This window comes from Daphnia magna, unplaced genomic scaffold (assembly GCF_020631705.1).
Source record: "Daphnia magna isolate NIES unplaced genomic scaffold, ASM2063170v1.1 Dm_contigs202, whole genome shotgun sequence".
In the NCBI taxonomy this organism is placed as follows: domain Eukaryota; kingdom Metazoa; phylum Arthropoda; class Branchiopoda; order Diplostraca; family Daphniidae; genus Daphnia; species Daphnia magna.
Window position 1 is genome coordinate 112,728 of NW_025533174.1, and position 6,357 is coordinate 119,084.

Genomic DNA, 6,357 nt, shown 5'->3' on the forward strand with positions numbered 1-6,357 from the left:
AAGAGAAACATAACTATTATGAACTTCGATCATTGGACTCCCGCATCGTAGACTGAGCTTCTTCTTGTTAACCAATCGCTACGTAATGAAAAATAAAGTCTGGATTATTATTTGATGTAGTGTACGTAATTCTTACAAAACTGAACCACAACGTTACACTGGTAATTGTGGGAACGTGGCTTTTAAAGAAATGTCCAGTACTGCACGTCCTAGTAAGACAGATTTAGGATGAGTTCCTGCATTAAATTGTTATGTGGGTTGTAGTGACTATACATACTTGGCAAAAACCTTTGGGCGTAAGTCATTTAAATATTCTTCCATCTGAGCCATAAGCCTATTTCGTTGCTGTCTAGGTTTTACGTTGACCTTTCTTTGTTCTTTTCCACCGATTAACGATATAAAATTTAACATACGCTTTTTCGACATTTTTAAAGCACAGAATAAAACTTGTTTGATATTTAAAGAGAAATAGACCACGAACGAATGCTGAGTTGTCAGTTTTCAAAATGGTCTAAAATCTCGATTGTGGTAAGGCAGCCTAAAATTAACACAGGCTTCTTATGGAGACCCTTTTTAAATTAAATAATTAAGTGAGAAATAACTAGTCTTTTCTATTTATTATTTATTTTTCTGATAAGTCATCATTCTAGCTAGTACCTTGTTTTTTTTTATTCCTGAAAAACTATGGTATATATTTTAATTTAATTTTTTTCCGGGGTTGTTTACATAAGCTCGTCGGCTAGTCTCAGTTTAAATTAGTCGGCCGCCATTCTCATCTGTCAAGATGACTATTTGCTTTATTCACGGTTGCAAGAATAATAGTAGGAAATTAAGTGCTAGACATGTTAAGTTCTTCTGTTTGCCATCAACTAGTGTTAGATTTTCAAAAGAACTGAATGATCAAAAGTTAAAAAGAAGACTTGCTTGGCTTAATAATGCAAAGCAAAAGTGTTCACATGACTTAATTAAACCAAGGATCTGTTCTTACCATTTTCATGGAGGTAAGTAGCTTACATTTCCTTATTTATCATTCTCTTCTAGTTACAAGTAATTACATGGTATATATTGTTCATTGAAGGTAAACCATGTGATGATGTATACGAAGAAACTCATCCAGACTGGGCTCCTACTATATTTAAATTTATGAGCCACAGTGCAACAAATGTCTCTCGTTACAACAGAGTTAAAAAGAGACTTGCTGTAAATGGGAAGGAATTCAAACCAGTATAGAATCGGGTAATATTTTCTGATATCTTCGATTGAGTTAAGAGAGTTTTCCTGGCCTTCCCATCGGTTGCTTCGTATAACTTTTCACTTGTGATTTGAAGTTTCGCTGTCAACTCGCTTATCATTACCTTTGCTGCTTCCAGTTCCTTATTAGCGCAAAGATTTTTCTCTCTTAGCTCCGTGTTTTCTGTTTCAAGGTTCCTCAGCTGACTAAGTAATTTGGCAGAGTTTTCCTGATCTTCTACATCAATGATCATCGTTGAAGATAATACGTCAGCCATGTTTATGTCTGAAATTGACAATTCAGTTGCTTCACTGGAAAAATTCCATATTTTTTAAAATATTATATAAACTGTTATGAGGTCGATACAACAATAGTTCATTTATCAGTATGCTACCTGCATGAATAAGTCATGTTTGATTCCAGTCTCGATTGGTTTTTCATTTACAGCAAGTCTCTTTTTAAATCTGTTGTAACGAGAGACATTTGTTGCACTGTGGCTCATAAATTTAAATATAGTAGGAGCCCAATCTGGATGAGTTTCTTCGTATACATTCACGCGTCTATTGGCATAAAGAAGGAAAACTTTAACCTTACTACCGACACGAATCGTTTTAAGAAGACTCGCCCACCATTTTATTTTGCAAAGTGTTTTGGTCTATCAATTTTAAAAGTTATTTCGAAAGATGTCCGAGACTACGATTGCCTACAAAGACGTAATGTAACTCAAGTGACGTAAAAATACAATTTACTAATTTCTTATTCAATGTATCTAGGAAAATTTGCAATAGTTGACATGGTTGTCCACGATTTCAACGAGGAAAGATTAGAAACAGCCCTGATTCCAGACTTTTGGTTGTATGCATTTGGTTACAAGCTGTATTGCGCCTATCCAACGCTAATTAAATCGCGTAACTGGGAAAAGCCAGTAAAGGATAGACAGTATCCTGGCCCAAATTGGACATCCAGCACGATATTCACCAGACTATGTGAACTCTTCAGAGGATGACAGTAATGAAGAATTAACTTCTAAAATTCAACTGCTATCTGCATTACCAAAGTCACCTCCCACAGTTGGTAATTGAATATTTGAACTGTTAACAGAAACAATTATCGTAGCACATAAATTATGTATTGTCTTTTATTTAGGAGGGGAACTAGTGAAATATAGTGCTGATCAGTCTCAAACATATTCAACGAAGCAACCTCACACTATTGGTAAGTAGTTACCTAAAAATCTTTCTTTTAATTTTTATTGCCAAAATGTGCTGCATGTTAGCACATCAGTCACTTTAATTTGTCGTGTTATTTATTGTACAGGAAACCAAGCTTTTCCTGATCTCAGCTTTTTAACAACCACACCGAACATCGATGTCGCATCTCAGAACTTAATTATTGGTGAAGCAGCAACAACATTGACCGATTCACGATTCGTAAGGTGCAATCTAGGTATAATTAAATTGTTCTACACTTCAATAGTGAAGTCTGTGATCAATATTGGTTCGAAACGTATTTCTTCTAGGTGATGAGGATTCGCAATTCCCCATGGACAATGATAGTGAAACTTCTGCTTCTGAAACAACACAAACTGTGGACGGGGAATCAGTAATCCACAATTTGGAGTGAGTGTTGTTTACCCAACTCAATCTGGAGCAAATGCTGTTTACCCAACTCAATCTGGAGCAAGTGCTGTTTACCCAACTCAATCTGGAGTCAGTGGTGTTTATCCAACGCAATCTGGAAGCAGAGCTGCTTATCCAACAGCTAAAAAATCTGCACATTGTGCTGTTAGCCAGACTCAGCCCGGTAGCAGTATTGTTTTGTCTCCACAACCTGGCGTCAGGGGTGTTTACCCCAAAAAATCAAGAGTTGACAGAATTAACACACAACCTGGAGTCTTATCATCGAAAACAGTTGATGTAGTTCGAAAAACGCATGCACAACCTGCGTTAAATGCTACGATGCCACTGAGATAGATTACTAACCACACTCGTCCAACGCAGAATCACAATTTGACATCGCTTGAGTCTGTCCCTCTTCCCAATAAGGTTGATGATGGTGTTTTGAAAATGTTCTTCAAATGTATGGAAGAATTTAAGGGTATTAAGCAACATTTGCGTGTCTTCGAAGAAAAAATCGAAGGAAATCAACTACAAGAGGTAAAACAAGTAGAACTTGACGAGATCCCACTTACTAGTGTGGAAGACTATTTCTTTCAATGCGAAGTTTTAACGAATGCTGGGAAATGTAATGCCCTTGTAAGTCTCTTCATTATTTTAACCCATTGCGATATTTCATTCTGGATAAAACTAATACATTTTAATTTTATTAGGTGAAGTTTGTCAAATCAATTGGCGGTGCCAATGGACGAGATGCCATCAAGAGAGCTTGGTCCGCGTTAACAAAAATCGACTGCAGAGCTCACTGCAACGTGCTCGGAATAAAAAAGGGTGCAAACCAAAAATATAACTTAAAAGGAACAGCTATAGTTAAAGCTGTTCTTGGTACAGTACCCACCAACCGATTAAGAACACTCCCTTCGTTTTGCGTGCTTTCTTATGGCGCTATAAGTTTCACAAAAACTGGAATAAATTTTTTACGGCTAAAGATAGATTTTTTTCTTCTTTTTTTCCCGATGAGGAGAGAAAATGACCTACAAAATATGTGTGCTTCACATTATTGTAGGACTTACCCCCACGTCCCTACACCCTCGTTCATATATTAAGTACACGCGCATTTCTCTCCATAAGCGTAGTGTTAAAACCGGCTTTTTCAAAAAAAGAAAATTAATACTTAGATTAGCGCTGAAACATTTTTTTAATACCAAAAGATGTTGCGTCATTTAATGAATGGAACCGCGAATAAATTTTTTTGAAAAAAAAAAATTTCAGCTCCCTTTCTTATCCCTTGAAGTTTACTCCCTTCAAAAATTAGGGGCGAAAGTCCTTACTTCTCCTCCAGTCAGTAGGGGCGCTGGCGCCCGCGCAATGTTCTGAACAAAAAGCAAAGAGTTCAATGGCGGGATTTTGAATGAAAAACGACATCAGTTAATGAAAATCAATATTTCATTTATTCTGGGTTTAACGGTTAGTTTATAAATAAACATAGCTAAGATCAATATCTGGTGTGGCCACCCTTCACTAAAATAACGGCCTGGCAACGATCTTTCATAGTAATTGATATATTTCTTGACAAGCTCAGGTGTCACTTGACGCCCCGCCTTCTCCAGTTTGGTCCATATAGTTTTCTTCGTTACTTTATTTGATTCTTCTAATCTCGATTTCATGAAATCCCAAACTTGCTCTATAGGATTTAAATCAGGGCTTTGTGGTGGTCATACCATCCTTTTAAGAACACCTTTTTTAAGAGAACGTAATTAGTATAGCAATAAAAAAAACTAAAAAAATATATCAATACCCAATTTCTCTTTTCCATCTAAATAAGAGCAACAAAGATTGGACGAATGCTTGGGATCATTGTCCTCCTGAAAAATAAACCCTTCCCCAAGCAAGCTGAGACCTCCAGGAACTGCCTAAGAATTCGAATATTTAACAACTATATCGTAACAAGTAAAATACTAAAATATACTTTGCGAATAAGAATTTGGTGGTAAGTTTCCTTCTTTATTATGCCATCAATTCAGTGCAACGGGAGTACTCCCTTTGAAGAAATGGCTCCCCAACACATTACAGACCCTCCACCAAACTTGACTGTTGGAACGAGACACTCGTTATTATAGCGTTCACCTGGTGCTCGTCGAACAAAAGTCCGCCTGTGAGTTCCAAAAATTTGTTTCATCAGTAAATAAAACTTTATCCCATTGCCGAGTTGTCCAATTAACGTGTTCTCTTGCAAATTTTAAACGTTTCTGAATGTTCGCTTTACGAAGCAACGGCTTCTTGCATCCCAGATAGGAATTGTTGTTCCATATAGTGGCTCCAAAGCCGTACCAATGGCACCGCTGCGACGAATTCATCCAGTAGATGTTCAAATCTAATCCCCTGAAAAAGAAGTACTTCTGTTTTTCTGCTATGTTTCGTTTGTCCCCCGTCGATGCTCCTAGCCCGTCCCATTTCTTTTCTTTTGGCTCTCTATCAACACTTAGAAAATTTCGTTATTATCATGTCTTTGTTCAGTGTGGGGAAATTTGCTCACTCCCTTTTACGACAGAGTTAACGTTTCGCTCACTAGATGGCTAGTTCAATAAATTTTGTAAGCAGTTTGTATTATTTTTTTGAATAATTTTCATTTTCATTTTTTTTTAGTTCATCAAACAGTACTTGGCAACGTTTACGATCGTTTTGGACTTGGATTGTATAGCGTCTGTGTTCTGCCTCGTGTGAGAAAGCTGGAAAAGAGTATCTCTGTTTCTTGCTTCAGTTAACCCATATAGCACATTTCTGCCGTCGGATGTCCGAATCATGGCCGAACATCCGTTAGATATCTATGTACTCAATGGGTAGTTCCAGGGATGTCCGTCGGCTAGTCACCTTGGAAGTGCAATGGATGTGCGAAAATTATATTCTACGGACCTCCTTCCAACAGCCAAGAAGATTTTCAATTGTTTCATTTAAGGATCGGCCTCGAGCCAATCGGGGCGCTTTTTTGCAAATCAGGTTTCTCATTTCGGGCCATCGAGACGTGGCTCAGGGTGGAAAATTCTTCTCCCCGAATTCAATTGGGGTTTGCAATCAATTGGATTGCAATCAATCGATTCATCATTGCAAAAAACATTATCGATTGACTGTTTCCCCCGATCTATCCAATAACAACCCCGATAATAACTCGTTCTACCCGCTTGCCCCGATTTTTACTCTGAAACCGAAAGAACGGCATTTTTTTTTATTGCTTTGGGGCAACAGGTTAACCTCAAAATTTTCCCCGCACCGCCCCGGTTGAAAAGTGGCACCTCAATTCAACCCCGAATGCACTTTATCGGTGCGGGGCGGTTAACTCGATTAGAACTAATTGGGGCCGATCACTAAGTTTCATTATTAATTGTCAAAATTTCTTTGTTTCCAAAAGGGGAAAACTTAACCGTGTTCAAATTTTTCTATCTAAATAAATCTATTTGCCGGATGGTTTATTTTTAAATTTATTACAAAAATGAATAAAATTTATGTAAGTCG

General features: G+C 37.4%; 2 long non-coding RNA genes and 1 pseudogene across 2 annotated transcripts; 2 read left to right on the top strand and 1 right to left on the bottom strand.

The window, feature by feature from the left end:
* The first annotated feature begins 759 nt into the window (after window positions 1-759).
* Window positions 760-1,769, top strand: LOC123467605. Its single transcript, XR_006641815.1, has 3 exons — window positions 760-1,001; window positions 1,079-1,236; window positions 1,425-1,769. It is a non-coding gene; the product is annotated as an uncharacterized LOC123467605 (long non-coding RNA).
* On the bottom strand, window positions 1,031-1,548 carry LOC123467606. Its single transcript, XR_006641816.1, has 2 exons — window positions 1,356-1,548; window positions 1,031-1,126 (listed from the first exon to the last, which is right to left on the bottom strand). It is a non-coding gene; the product is annotated as an uncharacterized LOC123467606 (long non-coding RNA).
* A 225-nt stretch (window positions 1,770-1,994) lies between the features above and the next one.
* On the top strand, window positions 1,995-3,732 carry LOC116928697 (annotated as a pseudogene).
* The last annotated feature ends 2,625 nt before the right edge of the window (window positions 3,733-6,357 follow it).